The sequence below is a fragment of the Rhopalosiphum padi genome, chromosome 1, assembly GCF_020882245.1.
Source record: "Rhopalosiphum padi isolate XX-2018 chromosome 1, ASM2088224v1, whole genome shotgun sequence".
NCBI lineage: Eukaryota > Metazoa > Arthropoda > Insecta > Hemiptera > Aphididae > Rhopalosiphum > Rhopalosiphum padi.
The window spans coordinates 25,134,900-25,151,686 of record NC_083597.1 but is presented as its reverse complement, the minus strand read 5'-3'; the positions used below and the strand labels follow the sequence as shown (position 1 = coordinate 25,151,686).

The following is a 16,787-nucleotide window of genomic DNA, read 5'->3' as shown; positions in this document are numbered from 1 at the left end:
TATTATATACATTATACATAATATAATATGTCCATTGGCGATTGGCTTCAACGTGGCCGCATATATATTGATCCGTTGCCAATCGTCGCGGACGTTTTTAATGTTCTTAAAATAATATTCAACGGCGATTCAGCCAAGGCCGATGGGACAAACAAGACACTAATTTGTTTTTTCTTTAAACATTTTTCGGACCGTTTAGGCTTGAGTATACAAGTATGTAGTCAAATAAAAAAATACAAAAACACAACACTATTATTTAAATAATAGTAAATATATCTAGTAATAAACTTTGGCACTTTGCGCATTATACAACAACGAATATAATATAATATATTGTGAATTTATAACTAAAAATAAACACACGTCGTTTATACTGTTTGTCCACCATCGTTCCCAAATTCACGCATGTCAAAATGTCAAATTCACTCATCTAACAATTTTTAATAATCGAATTTTTCACATGCAACGTTAATTGTCTAAATTTGGAGAATCATTTTGTCAAGAAACTACACGTTTACATTTATAATGTATCTATTTACATTCAATATTCATACAAGTATTTATTACGTTTATATTATAAATTTGTTTAACTGTGTTAAAGTATTTTTATTTCTAATATTTAATGCTATAATTGCAGTTTTAAACTTGATTTTAATTATTTTCATGTAATGCTGTATTTTTATTTTCAAGAATATTTTTTTAAATTGTTTATTAACTCGTTTTTAGGTATTGCATTTATAAACATTTCATATAAAGTGAATTTACATAATTCAAACTGGAATATTTCGTAAAGAAGTATTAATTAAATATTGGGTGAAATCTTCTATAAAGATAATATACTCTTGTGTGCATTATTAATTAAATTAAATTGATTTAAGCAATTATAATCAACTCAAAAATAAAATATAATAACATATTCTTCCATTATCTTCTTGAAGAATAAATAAAAATAAAAAATAAAAAATAAAAATAAATATTGATTCGAACCATCTTTATTAAAACAACCCCCAATCATAATAACCAACGAATAGGTATAACATGAACTTATCAATTCACGCAAAATAAAAAAATAATAATAATAATTTAAGTATTAGATAAATGCCAGATGGTATATCATATACATAATAGTCATAATAATCACCACTTTGTATATTGACAAACGGTTTTATGTAGTTTTTCACTTTTTGTTTCAACACGCGCATTGACTGCCGGTTCAACAGTCGTTATTGGGAATAGGAAAAAACATAATTTCGTATTAAATATTCGCACCTTGAAAAATTGCGCACATAAAGCGACGACTGATGGTAATTAGAGATGATTGTATTGATAGACACGTGTGGCCCGAGGTACAGCGCATTAGCGTGTGCAGCGTAGCAAGCGTTTCCAGAATTAATATTATATTATTGTGAATGTATTTGTCGAAAGTAATTTACATCCTTGCAATGCGTGCGCATTATTTATATTTTATATACTACGCTATTTACCATGTACGACTTAAGATAACTTAATACTTATTTATATACTATGTACTTACTACTTCTTTAACACTTATGAAGTTATGAATAACAATACATTATTAGTAATTATACCGCATTATTCTCAGGGGCGGATCCAGACCAAGATAACAGGGGGGGGGCGATTTTTAAAGGGCATACATTAATTTTGATAAAGTATTTATTTAGGTACATACATATGTTACTTTCTACAGTCTCGTACAGAATAAAAAAAAATATTTTTTATAGTAATAGTAATAAAAAAATATATCACTATAATTTTGTTATCCTTGAAGTATAATTATGTCAAAAACTAAAATCAGGGACTTAAAACTATTTATTTTTTTGAGAGAATGGGGGGGGTTGATTGCCCCCCCTAGATCTGCCACTGATTATTCGTAATAATTCATTCAGCGAGGCATTCGCATGCTTTAAAGGAGTATTGCAAAACTATATAAATACAACAGCATGTATACCTGATATATATAATATATATTATGAACATATGTTTACATTTTTATTTTGTACAGTATTGCATATTCTAGTTTCGACTAAAAGGTAATCTATTGTGCTTTCGTAATAATATATATATAAATAGTACATTAACATTAAACGAAATCGGTGCAAAAACGATAGAAAAATAAAACCGGAATTTCAATATCCATATAATAATTATGAACACGCATGTACAGAATATATATATATATATATAATATATTAATATGTATATTGTATATATGTAGGTACGAGTACTTCGATCACTATTACACTCTTGTATTAAAGGTGAAATCCAATTACTTATTATTATTATTATTTACTATTATGTTGGGTATGATATAATGTCATGTTGACTGTCGATTCTGCTCTGGTGTAAACGAGTACCTTACAACCTGTCTACTTGTATAACGACGAGCAACAAAACGCAAGCAAGTAGGTCGAACGAGAATTTAGAAATATTGGCCTTCGTTCGTTTGAACATAATACACTCGTGCTTTTTATTTTAAATATTCATAACTTTCATTAGAGATAAAAAATCTAAAACAATTTATCTACAATTAATTATGATTTTTTAATGATGACGTTTAAGGAATCGATATAGTAACCCGTAAAATTTGTTCCCAAAACGTATGTAGTACCTATGTACCTACTTAGTAATTTCTCGTACACGAATATGTAAATAACATGGTACACCTGAAATATAATAATACTGTAAGCATATAGATATAAAAACTGCAGTTTGTAATGTATCTGATAATAATATACACAAAATAATATATATCATACTGTTTGTAAAAGAAAAACAGCTGTGCCATGTTTCAGCAAACGTTATATACTACGAGCAGGACTGCAGGAAGTAAAACTGTGAGAATCCATTTTACATAAAATTATATAAAATTGTATCATTTTGTATGAAGAATTTTCGCACCCATCGTACAATAATTGTGTATGCGGCGTTGGCGCCATAAGTCCATAACGATCCAAAATAAACAAATGTTATTAAAAGTATAATATTATATTAAATACATCCCCAAAACGTATGTTAGTCCAATATCCAAATGCACGTTGATAATAATAATTTAAATGTACTTATCATTGCCTGCACAAATAATAAAATATTATATTGTGTTCGATGAGAGAGACGTCGATCGAGTCAACAATATAGACACATTAATATATAAACTAAACGTTTCCCATACCTTCCCTGCTGACTGCCATAGGTTGCCTGTGCTAACAATGTTAGAAAGAGATAACCAATACCTGTGCATATTATGATATGTTCTTAAATGTTATTACGTTGTGAAACTTCTCTCTCACTCTTTCTTTTATTATTAATGGGTTTAGATGGACGGAGTTCTACGCTATATTTTTCTATAACTATATTGGCCTCCGTGCTTCTCTCTCTGCTATCAATCCATTTCTTTATAGGTCTATGGGGTCGACGTACAAAATCCAAAAAGCTAAACAACTGTCAACAATTTATAATCGTATGGTGTACATTGTTGACCGTTTGGCTGGTGGACACATATTCAGCAATTTATCGTAGATAATATTATAATAATGTTTGGTTATCGTAATAACCGTCGTTATTAGGATAATACTATACATATTATATGGCCTAAGGGGCAGAGTTCATACTTCATCATTATGTTTATATATATATATATATATATTATTAGCGCGCCTGAGTAAAAATATACACGATAATATAATATTATTATAGGTAGTTTGAAACTCGGTCGACACACGGGCGTACCTTTTGAATTACAGCCGGTCCGGCCGCCACGTTGTCACTAAACAGTACGGTGCGAAAACACACTTCGCGTTTTTGTCATGAAATAAAATAATTATGTGCGCGTGATACTGCAGGTGCCAAAATAACAATAATATTTTATACAGAATTGGACGTGCATAATGTAGATATAACCAGCTGACGGCGTCACGGCAATGATTATTTGAAATAGACAGTGGTGAAATATTAGCCGAATGGAGGGAAAGGGAATTTGTGCAAAAATCACACGACCGATATATAGGTATAAAAAAATTGTCTTTTTGACATCGTTTTTAATGTATGTTTTGTAAACTTTTTTATCCATATCGTTAGGCACATAGGATACATGTAATACCCTAACCTAACCTAACCTAACCACTAGCGTTATTATGGGGGTAGATGACACAGAACTGTTACGGTTTCGCTCCCTTCTTGTTTACGTCCTACACCAAGGAACAAGTCTATAATAATAACAGAAGTATGATATATATATATAATATATATACTTGCAATAACGCCATATTATTTTAATATATATTTTTTTACCAGCTTACTAGAATTGATATCTACTTTTTTTTAGCAACTAAACTATCTTCACTTGGAATATTCATGATAACATAAATTATTTAGTGAGCGTTCCAAAGTATGTTCCTACCAAAGTGCTTTAAGTTAATATATTTTAATAAATATAATATATACAGTGATAGAAGTGATACAACAAACATGATCACATTCTATTTTCTTCTATAATGCAGTATTTCAAAATCGGATTTTTGAAATTTTTAAATATATTTAGAAACCTTATTTTCTGAAAAATTACACGAATAAATTCATTGGTAAATCAAAAAAGGTAAACAAGTGGGTAGTGGTTACCGTTTACTGTATATTAGGTGTGTACAATTTGAATTTAGTGATATATTATCATTGTATAGGATAAATAATTCTGAGCGGAAACGGTCTATCAGCCTATATCATTAACTATATTTCATACCTAATGTTTTTTTAATATAACTATTAAAGTCATTTGTTTTACTTTTAGTATTACGGTGTTGATATAATTTTTAAAAATTTGAAAAAATTGGCATGCCCATAAATAGATCGGAATAAGTTGAAAATGATAATATAAACATTTTGTGAAAATTTCAAGTATCTATAATTATTTGTTTTTGAATTACAAAAAATTGTTTGAAAATAAATAAGTTATTATACGGGTGGATGAAATAATTAAAAAGAATCAATTTGACAGTTCGATAGAATTCGTTTTTTTGTATAGGTTGAAAAAGTTATAAATAACCTTGTATTCTATTTTAAAATCTTAGTTATATAAACAGAAAAAATGTTGATATATTTATAACTACTAATTTTCAGATTTTCGCAAATTTTGTCGAAATTCAAAATTTAAATAAGAAATTATTATGACGATAAATTGTTGATGTTTTTATAGATGGAAAATTAAATTCTTATTAGGAACCATAAATTACATTTTCAATAATTTTTACCCATTCTTAAATTTTTTTATTAATATTTATACAAAATAAAAATAATATTCAAATTTTCTTTAAATAGCTTAAAAAAAAAATTCAAAATATTTTGATAATTGTACCATACAAAGAAACTGATTGTATACATGATAAAAATGTCAAGTTACTGTGATTTTTCGATTTTATACTATAACAAAATAAAGAAATGTATTTAATCAACATTTATAGATTTAGCATAAAAATTCCTGTTTTTTTCGGATTATAAAAAAGTACTGAGAATTTTTAATTTCTAATTTTCTAAAGTACAAACTAGATTCAAATGTCTATCCAAAACCATTATCAAAGTTTAAAGTTAAATTTTATCAACTAGGTACTTTTAATAGGCACTCATAAACAAAACAAAAAAAAATACATTATTGTAAAATCAATACATTCATCCCTCCGCTCAGAATTTAAAATGGAAGTGAGAATATTTGGTGAATAAGTCTTTATCAGTATATGACATACGTCAAGATATTTCATACTTTATATTCTAAAATATTTAAACCTCTTGTATAATGTGCATGATATATTATTATTTATTTAATTATAATATTCGAGTACCAAGTTGATAACTCTGCAGTATTGATAAAAACTCTAAAAAATATTTTTCAAACATGTTGCATCCCCTTAATAATTACGACACAATCAAAGACAGAGTTGCTTACAATAATAATATACTCCATACTCCATATTGTTACAAATTATGTATTGTTTATTGTGCGATGACAACGATGAGTTGATAAATATGTTAATTAATGACGATAAATGACAATTATACTGCTATTCGCTATTGCAAGTCAAATAGAAAACTATTCGTAAAACCTACATAATTATATGTGCATAATATACACCTATAATACCATAAGCTTGCTGACAGACGCCAATATTAAATTAATATTTTGTTAATACATAGTTAGTACGCATATTATTGCGATGTGCGATGTGTATTAAGAGGTATAGCGAAGACATATAATATATTACCAATTTAAAAACACCAAAATCCAGTTCTTCGAATAAACTTGATCATACTTTATGTACCTGTATTACAAATAAGGCATTAAGTATAGAACGTCATTTTTATCTCATACACACTTAATGAAATATTGAAATCAATATAATACTCGTAGTTTTGGTTCAATCGTGAACTCTTGACAATAACCGTGCATAGAAGTGTAAAAGTAAATAAAAAAATGGAGCGTTTTATTGTTTGTCTTACGATAACATTAAGAAGAATTTTCATTATGAAATAGAAATAGCCTAGAAATAGGTTTAAAGGTATTACAACATTCATAAAAAGCTTATTTCATTTAAACCGTTGTATTATATATTTAACAAATCTAACACGATAAATGGCAATTAAATTACTATGAATAATTACTAGAGTTCTGCTTAATAAAATCAATGTATATATCTAATTTCAGTTTGTAAATAGTTTCTAAAAATCAGCCTTCCACAATAAATACTTTTTGAATAAATCACAACTTATTGTATATTTTTAATATTATTTTGGCTTTAACTTTTCAAGTCGAAAATATCACCAAAATTCTTTTATAAACAATAATCCTAATAAATAATACATGTACAACTATTATAATACTTAATATTTATGTTTTAATCGTTTAGTACAGTGGTCGGCAACCTTTTTGGACTCCCGAGCCACATTCATAAATTAATCAGAGTTCGCGGGCCAGACAAAAATAAAAATGTTATATTTCAAATTATTTATCAAAAAAAAAAATTTAAAGCGGGCCGTATACAATAGACGCGCGGGCCAGATGCGGTCCGCGAGCCCACGCCGGTTGCCGATCACTAGTTTATAGTACCATTTATCAAATACTGACATGTTATTTAATATAAAAATTTTTATTTGAAATCCAAAATTATAAAAATATTTAAATTTTGATTAGTATTCAAAATACATAAATTGTATAATAAATATTAGGTAACTATACTCTTTACAAGTCTCATAATATTTTATGGATACACATCTTCGAGTTCGTTATGAATATTTAATTACATATTAGCTATTGGCTATTGCGAATTTTTCAGTTAAATATGTACACATTATTCATGCATAGTCAAATCCGAATGTATGTATGTTGTATTGTGTATACAATTGACACGTAATGAGTGTCCTCTATTTTTCCTCGAAGGTTTCTGATTAGATATTTTTGTTAAATATTTTTTTACATATATGACGTAAAACTGGAAACAATAAAATTAATAAATTCATATATATGGAATATTTTTACGGAATAAATATATACGTAAATGTCTCCGACTATAGTAATTATACTATTGTTATATTTGTGTGTGGAAATTCATAAAGCTAACCTTACACAAGGTTGAATTCATTAAAGCACACATTGTAAGCGCCACGCGAACCACGGACGTTATATATCGTATATTATAATAGTATATATACTATATAGTGTAGAGACGTATTATAGAGTATAATAATAAATGGCAATAATGTTATTTTTACTACGCCGGAAAAGCGTTCTTGCACGAATGAAAGTCAAGGTCAAAAAGCTACCACTCTACAATCACCATTCAATCTACCTAGAAATGTATACAACTATGTTTACTCGTATATTATATATATATTATATTGTTATAAACATTTGATATCGATTTTGTTTCTATTTTTTCCTTTGTATTTTCAATAAAATCGTATAAAAATCATCGAGGTAAAAATCGAATCGAAAATTATTCCTCATTATTATATATATTCCTCTGAAACATTTATGCATTTTCAGTTTGTTTTCTAAGTGTGATAATTTAATTAAAATTATTATTTTTAAAATGAACAATATTAAGCTTTATATTTTAATACATTGTTGTGTTAATCAATTTGAATTACGTAAAACTTAAGTATTTTTAGTATAAAACAATTAAAACCTAATTACATTTTATATTACATTTGATTGTAGAATGTATTAAAATTTATATAAATAAAATAATTGTTTTCATTTAGAATTAACGCAATTTTATATGTTCCACCTCAACGTTAGTTTGCAATAGAAAAACATAATTAAACGTATACTACCAATAAAAAAATATTGTTAGAATAAATTATCTTCAAGACGATAAAAAAAACCTCATTAAAGGTAAAACATAGCGACGAATATAGCCATTTAGATATAGGTACTAACAAAACGAATAAAAATAAACATGTAAATTGGTATTTGCATGTTCAAATATTAAGTAAATTATTGTGAAAATGTTACCGTTTTTGTCGATACATCATACACACATAGTTGCTCATGGTACATAATAGGTACATGAATAAATATAACATTATATAATCTAATTGATCTCGAACTATGGGTAGTGTGTAGAAAATCATTTTAAATTTTTAGTAATTGAGCCGGTGCATTGATATATAATATATATTTAAAATGTACATGAGATCGCGTACAATTTATCTTTAAGTCAAATAGGTATCTACAATATTTTGTTATCGCTAACATTTCCAATATTAGTACCACATAAACTACATAGCACATGTATAAACTAGACCGCAATTATAGTTAAAACGAAAACAGAGAAGAATATTTAGACGTATTACCTCAAACTCATAGGTAATGTATCCTATATATTACTTTATAATAAGCATTTAAATTTTTTTTTTGTCGTCGGTTCACGAGAATTATGTAACCATTTTTAAATAATAAATTCGTTAAAATTTACATAAATTCTAAATTTTATAACATATACGTGGTAATACATATTATAATGATATCGTTTTGAATTAAAATATTAAATACTCGTCCGAAGTACAGCGTTCAAGGTTGATTAACGTAATACTCGAGTATATAATATTATGTTATTTTTCTTTGCAGTTTTTGTTTTTTATCGACCAGTTTCAAACCGCACGCGATACTCCAAAGCAAACCTGACTACACAAGCGCCTGTTGTTTTGAACGTTCGTTTTACGAACAAAAAAATATAAATATTGTTTACAATCGACAGGCCCCGCCGATGAGTTTGCACTATTTGCACAGTTGACGGCACACGGCGACGGCGCTGTGTAGCGTCGGAATATATTATTAAAATAAAATAATATTAAATGCACGTCATAAGTATCGTCAGTCGTCACCATCGTACTCATTACTAACTAAGGGGGCGCGCGCGTGTAGGATCCTGCAAATATAATATTATACTGCCGTACTTAGAATATTAAACACTTTTTATTTATATACTCGCTCCCCAGTGGTTGTTGTTAAAGTAGGTGCACCTTATAGTTAATACTTTAATAGGTATTCAATCAAAATACCCAAACCAAAAAAATGTTTTCCTCAAACAATTTTACGTTGATGTTGAATTATAAGTTAATAATAATAATTAATAATATAATTAAAGTTCACTAAACTCACTGCCCAGTTCACGGTGTCAGTATATACAAAATGTGTTATGAGTGTAATAGAGTAACTAGTCTAGATCTCGGAACTTTCATCTTAATGCAATCCATATTTATAAGAAATTAATACATTTAAAATATTATTTAATACAAATGTATTTAAAATACAGCTGACGAGTGACGAGACAAAAATAGCATAACGTGTATTAAGTAATGGATGGTGCCGTCCCCCCACAGATCAAAAATAGTTGAAGATTTATCAATTAAAACATCTCCCAATTAACTAAATATTATTGCTTATTTTATAAAATTGTAGTCTATTAACTATATACTCGCATTTAAGAATGTGTTTAAATTTGATTTTGAATTATTATTATCATTATTATTACAATATTACCTATTATTAAATATATACCATTTAAATTAAAAATATAAAAACAATTTTATTACATTTTTTAATTTAGATATTTTGTCATTGGAATTTCATTTTACCTAGAATTACGTTATACTATTATATATAATATATGAATAGTGTATAATATATAATATAAATGTAATAATATTATTCTGAATGGACAGAAATTCAGGATGTTATGAGTGGATAGGCGTACGGAGAGACTGAGGGAGTCTTGTGTTATAAACGGAGCTGCGAGTCGTGGAGTACGGGTGGTTCCACGATTCGAGAGCGCGTAACCATTGGCAACGGGCGGCGTGACGTCACTCCAAAAACAGTATCGTTACGTCACGCGTGCGACAGCTACGACGAAATATAGAGTAGGGCAAGAGTGTAGTAGCACGCAGAGGCTCTATCGACTATGCGGGCACCCCCATCACAACCCCCTTAGAATCCACTGCCACCAACCACCCCCATTTGACAGTAGACGCGTATAATATGAAGGAGACCCACCGACGGCTCGCGAAGTGATGCGCGCCAGGTCGACCGTACACACACACGCACACGCACCCGCACAACAGCACCCGCGAAAATTGGCCAACTGTATAATCGGTAGGTATAAATGCATAATATTAAAATGAGTATTACCACATTATTACCGTTATATTATGCAAAAATGTAGACATTAATATAATATTATTGTGAATTGTGATACATGGTTATATGCGACAAGCAATTTTTACTAAAATTATTTAGCTTCGATATTTTTGGTATGGAATTGACGACGATGTACATAATATAGTAGATAGCTCCATAATATATTAATATCTTCCCGAAATGTAAGGTCAGTGAATGAAGTATATTAGGCGAGTCGTCAATTTGATTTACTTGGACGGCAATATAACAAGAATTACATACATTTGTCATAACGTTCTGCGGTCTTTATAGCACTGCGACTGCACCACTGCGATATTGCATAGTTTATTAATTCAGACATAATACTCGTAATTACTACTTACACAACAAATTAATTACTTAATTTTCTTTTTTCTTATCAGGAAAAAATTTCCAGCATAACTACATGCCATAATACACGTAAATGTAGTAAATAAAGTATACACACCGTTATAATTATAATATCCTATCTTTGGGTTTTTCCACCTCGTCTTCGTTTATCACCTTTTCCGTATTGCTAACTGTACGATACATCATTATAATATTATTTATGCGATAAAATAGCTTACAATTTGTTTATAGGTTTTTTTTTATATTTTGTGTAATTACTAATTATATAAGTGATTCCCTTATTGTAAACGTATACAGGTTAGCCGTTAGGTTACATAATTATAAAACGTATTGTGAATTAATATTACAGCGCCATAATTAGAATTGAATAAATATTTTTAATTGTTTTTTATCTGTTTCTATTATAGTATTAAGCTATTAAAGATGAATCAGAGTAACAAAACCAATTATTAGTTAAAAATATAATAATAAACATTGTATTAAGTAGATAAAAATTTGGCTAACGTTACCTTACCGCAAAATAATACATCATAAATATTTATGAAGTATAAAAACTGTGTTTTTCCATTTAAGAATTCATATAAAACTTTGCAAAGAATTGAATGAATTTAACTTATATAATTATTAATTACATAAGTAAATTATTCCATATTTTGTTTTATATATCAGTACATTTTATTAGATAAAATTTGTGGTTTTCCATTTCCTAATTCCCATAACTCTTCGCATTTTATTTGAGAAAATTTTTACAATTACATGAAAAAAAATGTAGGCATAAACGTATAGTTATGCACAAAATAATAAGTTAAGTTTTATTAGTTTTAAGTATATAATGTAGGCATACATTGGATACATCATATGCCGTCACAAATTTTTATTATTTTCGTTATAACAATGTAAATAATAAATGCTTACAACGTTATCATAATAAAAGTATAATTAAAAATAGAGAAGAATCATAGTACATTTCATAAAAATATGAGTATGAAACTATAAAGCAAAATGTTGATAAAAATTTGAACGATCAGTATTTCATTAAACACGAACACATATTATTATAATATATGCTGAAATGATTTAGACCAACAGTGGCACCATTTGGTACCAGCAGGCGTAATCGAGACAAACAGATGTAAAACAACCGCATGTGCGTGATAAATTCAATATTTGCTAAATATCGGTGATTTCTTTAAAACCGCAAATAAAAATAGGAAGTGAATACACAATTACATTAAATTAAAAAAATATTTATATATTTCAATTTATACATTATTAAATGGTTAAAAATTGAGATAAATTCTAAAAAAATATTAATGAACACAATAATAAAATAATCGGTAAACATTAATTTTACATAAATCAAAGGTATACCGTATAATCGATAAATGTCGTGTTAAAAAATATAGTATATCTGTGAGCGTTTTGTTAAATGTTAACATAGACTGTCGGAGTGTCGGCCTGTAAATTGTCATTTGACATTTAGTATGCGAAACGATGAACACGTATATATATATTAATAATATGAAAAACAACAACGAGTATCATATGACCACACGTGACAGAAATCCAAAGGACAATTACACAGTGATAAAATGATATAAGTAGTTTGTTTCACTGCTGCAGTATGACCGTTTCGTGATCATCCTCATGAGAAGTATGCAAGAAAAAAATGTATAAAAATTAATTACGGCAGACAAAACATTTGTCGCGTGGTCGTGCATAAAGGTACCGATTGCCAATTATGTCGTTTTTCGGTGTTTATTATTATTTTTTTGGCAAACCTTTTTGATGTTTTTTGTTTTTTTGTTGTTGCAAAAACAAACATATTATTATCTTCGTTATAAATATAACATTTATTACACACGCCAAAACCACGCACACCTCGGACGGACCACGGACGGTCAACTGCTGCAGTATGGTGCCGCTTGCTATATTATTATTATTATTATTATTATTATTATCATTATTATGCGGCCGCGCGCACACCTAAGGAAAGGACGGCAGCAGAGGTGGCAGCGTTGACGACGACGACGACGTTGGACACCCGCGATTCGTATAAATAAACATGCCGACCTCTTGACGAAGAAGACGAAAAATAGACGTGCACGCGATCATCATCATAGTCCAAGCATCGTCGTTGTATGAAAAGTTACATTCGACCCGACACGTTTTGTGGCGTCGCGTTCGTGATTAACACTGTAGTAGGTACAGTCTCAAAAATAGATTAGACTATTTGCGGCGAACGGTTCTTCTCCAGCAGGGACACATTCGAAAAACATTTGTTATTTCTCGTATTCATAGTTCGAACCCATCAGAGATAATAACGACGTTGATGATAATAATGTAATAATATCCAGTCGCCGCATATATACACGATACATATAATTGACGTGATTTGATTCCTCTCAGTTGCTCTATCCCTCTATTTATAATATATATGATGTACCAAGTGTGTTTCATAGTGTTTGAATATTTAAATATTTTTGTAGATAATATACAGCAGATACATGTAGACTGATTACGGAACACGGAGCAGCAGCGACTTTTATTTAGGGTGTTACACTACTGACATACAGTTATAATTATTTGACTTAGTATCTGTTTTACGATTAATACGATCACGATAATAATAATATTATAATATATCAGTATATGTATATTACAAGTTTATTAAAATAAATTTATACGCACGATGTTGCGAGTATATAATAACAGATTTAACAACTATAAAAAAAACTGCCATCGCAATATAATGGTCTAAATAGTACTTGAAATTATTGTATTAGTATTCGACGAGAAATTAGTTAACGCGATTTATGCAATTTACATGTGTATTTACTTATTACATTTTACACGGAATTGAAGTAGATAAAATGATTCACCTAGTCAACGCTGGGAGTGTAGATGCAAAAAATGAAAAATCGATTTTATTAAAATTACATAACAATAATTTATGGTAACAATATAATAAAATAATATATAAGAGAGAATCAAATCATTTTTCAATCTAGACGACGAAAACTACCATTAATATTTACCATTTCAAACTGTACAGAACAATATTATGGACAATAAGTAGGCCGTAGTCTGTATAGGTAAAACGTAATGTTTGTAATAAAAATTTAACAAATTGTATTTTATTTCGCATGAACTACGTGTAAAAATAAATAAATGGTCAACCAGCAATAAATTATTTTCAAAACTATTGAATTGATGTACATGGTACGTCTTTAACGATATTATACTATGTGGCAGGTCGAGTTAATCGTCATATTGGCTGACACGATTCTATCCAAGTATGAATATATATAATATTATATAATGTAGGTCATGGGGGCTGCAATGAATCGATATGACAACCACAGCAGAGCAAGTAAGCCTTGGACGAGTTCCAACTGACGGACAAACTCACACATTTACAATATGCATGCACATACCGCGGCGTATAGACGTAGTGGACGCGATGATTAAAATAGTGATCGCTTTTCGTATGATGATCAAAAAAATATTTCGATATTAATACAGATTACAACTAAACGACTGTTTTGGAATAGACACACGACGATTGAATAATTTAATTTATTGGTCCGTTATTGTACAGTACTACAGTAGTCGTTGTTTCTGATCACTTTTCCTAACACGTTTTTACAACACTAGCGCACCGGGTGGTTGACGTCCCCTAGTTGCGTCACGTTTACATCATAAAGCGGTGCTACACTTTTATTCCTCGTACCTACATATATAGTATATACCTATGTCCTATATATTTGTATTTTATATATTTCATATTTATATTAATTCAATTTCGTTTTTATTTTTTATTTTTTATTTTTTTGTATACAAACGATAGTAATTTACAACTAGTCAACCGGTATAGTATAATAGGAACAAGAAACTGTATAATATCTACAGTATATTAGTATACGAACTCTATAGCAAATATTATTATAGCCAAGTCAATAATTCGAAACGTTTGCTGCCATTCACTACACACATCGCGTGGATGGAATCCGTTTAGTTTGCTATTTTTGAGCATTGATCTTATAACAGTTTAAAAACGACAATGTGATATAATAATATGAATAACAGCGACATGTGCACAACCGACAGAAATAGACTACGACTACATAATATGGTCTCCTACACAATTTTTATATTTATAATAAAATAACATTATATAATATACACATATAGTGTATCCACATTTTATGCTATGAAAAATTCTATATTTTGTTTTCTTACTGCGAGAATATCGACCAACAACAATGTATAGGTATTAAACATTATGAAAAATTCAAAAATAATATGTAGGTATGTTGATACAAATTGTTTTATATCACAGGGGAGTGTATTATAGATACCTATATCATGCACAATCATTAAAAAAAAGTAAAACTACTTGTACAACCCATATTAAAAATAATAACGTTATTGCATTATTTACCCACGTGTTGATCGTGTTAAAAAATACACAGATGTCTCAACTCTTTATTGGAACGTTACGTATACAGTCAATATATTATAATATTATAGATATTATTTTATATAATTTATGTTATTTTGAATTTCGATAAAGTTGCATATTATTTTAATAAATATTGATAAGAACGGTATAAATTAAAATCAGGAGAATAATAATTATTATAAAATAATTGTATTTTATCATATCAAGTTTAGTTAAAAAGCTTTTAAATTAAAAGATATATTTTATGATAACAAACTGTATGAAAAAAAAATAAGAAAATTGAAACCACTTTACAATATCTGTTGTAATAATATTTGCTGTAGTATGGATATTATAATTATATTGCTATATTTTTCTTATATACCATTAAATGATTGAATGATTAATAATAAATGATGAATGATGATCATTGCAATGTTTCATTTTACACATTATTTCGCAATTATTAAAATCGTTTTGTTGATAAGATTAACCGCACTTATAAAATGTTAGAAGAATACATTATTATTTATAGTTTTAAACATTATACATTTATACATAATGAATAGTTTCGAAATTGTGGACGAAAAATTAAATTTTTTTGCAATAAATGCATTAACGTTTTGGTGTATCGAATTGAAGTCAAGGTGAAGAGTTTAGTTCCGTTTGTTTGTCATACATATGTTTTCAAAAAACAATACTTCTATAGTTTTCATTATACAAATTATTAGTGGACATTAATTTAAGTAATAATCGTGATGTCTTGCGATTTACTTGGTTTGGTTTCAAAATAAAATACAATTAACCTTGTGAATGACACTCGCGTGTGACTTCTTGTTTTGTTCTGCAATCACATACGACCCAACATTTTTTACCTATCTGTTAATCATAAACAACGATTGCGTTTACGTGACCAATTTTTTATGCATGCAAGACCATTGACCGGTTAAGGAGGTGGTCGCTACATTTTTAGATCTGTGTTAAGCACTACTAATTCTATAATATTTATATATATTTTTTTCCATGAAACCTTTGCTTAAATGTAAGTTAAGAGTAATATTAAATAACTTATAGCGTATTAAAGTTATTAAAATATATATAGTTATAATATCATAACATAATGTACATTGTGAATTATTATTCGAATTGAATGAAAAAAAATATTATAATTTATTAAGAAGTCTATACGTATATATAACTTTAACAGGCTGATTAAGTTTATCCTAATTATACATTGGTATTTATGATTTGATTACTTTATCATTAGCAACAAAT

The 16,787-nt window shown here is 28.3% G+C and overlaps 1 protein-coding gene across 3 annotated transcripts in view; it reads right to left on the bottom strand.

The window, feature by feature from the left end:
• Window positions 1-16,787, bottom strand: part of LOC132917066 (protein Tob1-like) — a 42,215-nt gene that overhangs the window by 12,528 nt on the left and 12,900 nt on the right. The window contains exon 3 of one of the 3 annotated variants that reach the window (XM_060977610.1): window positions 6,267-6,323. The exons of the other annotated variants lie outside the window; for them this stretch is intronic. The gene's annotated coding sequence lies outside the window, so the exon portion shown is untranslated. The remainder of the gene's footprint in view (window positions 1-6,266; window positions 6,324-16,787) is intronic. 3 annotated transcript variants of the gene reach the window in all.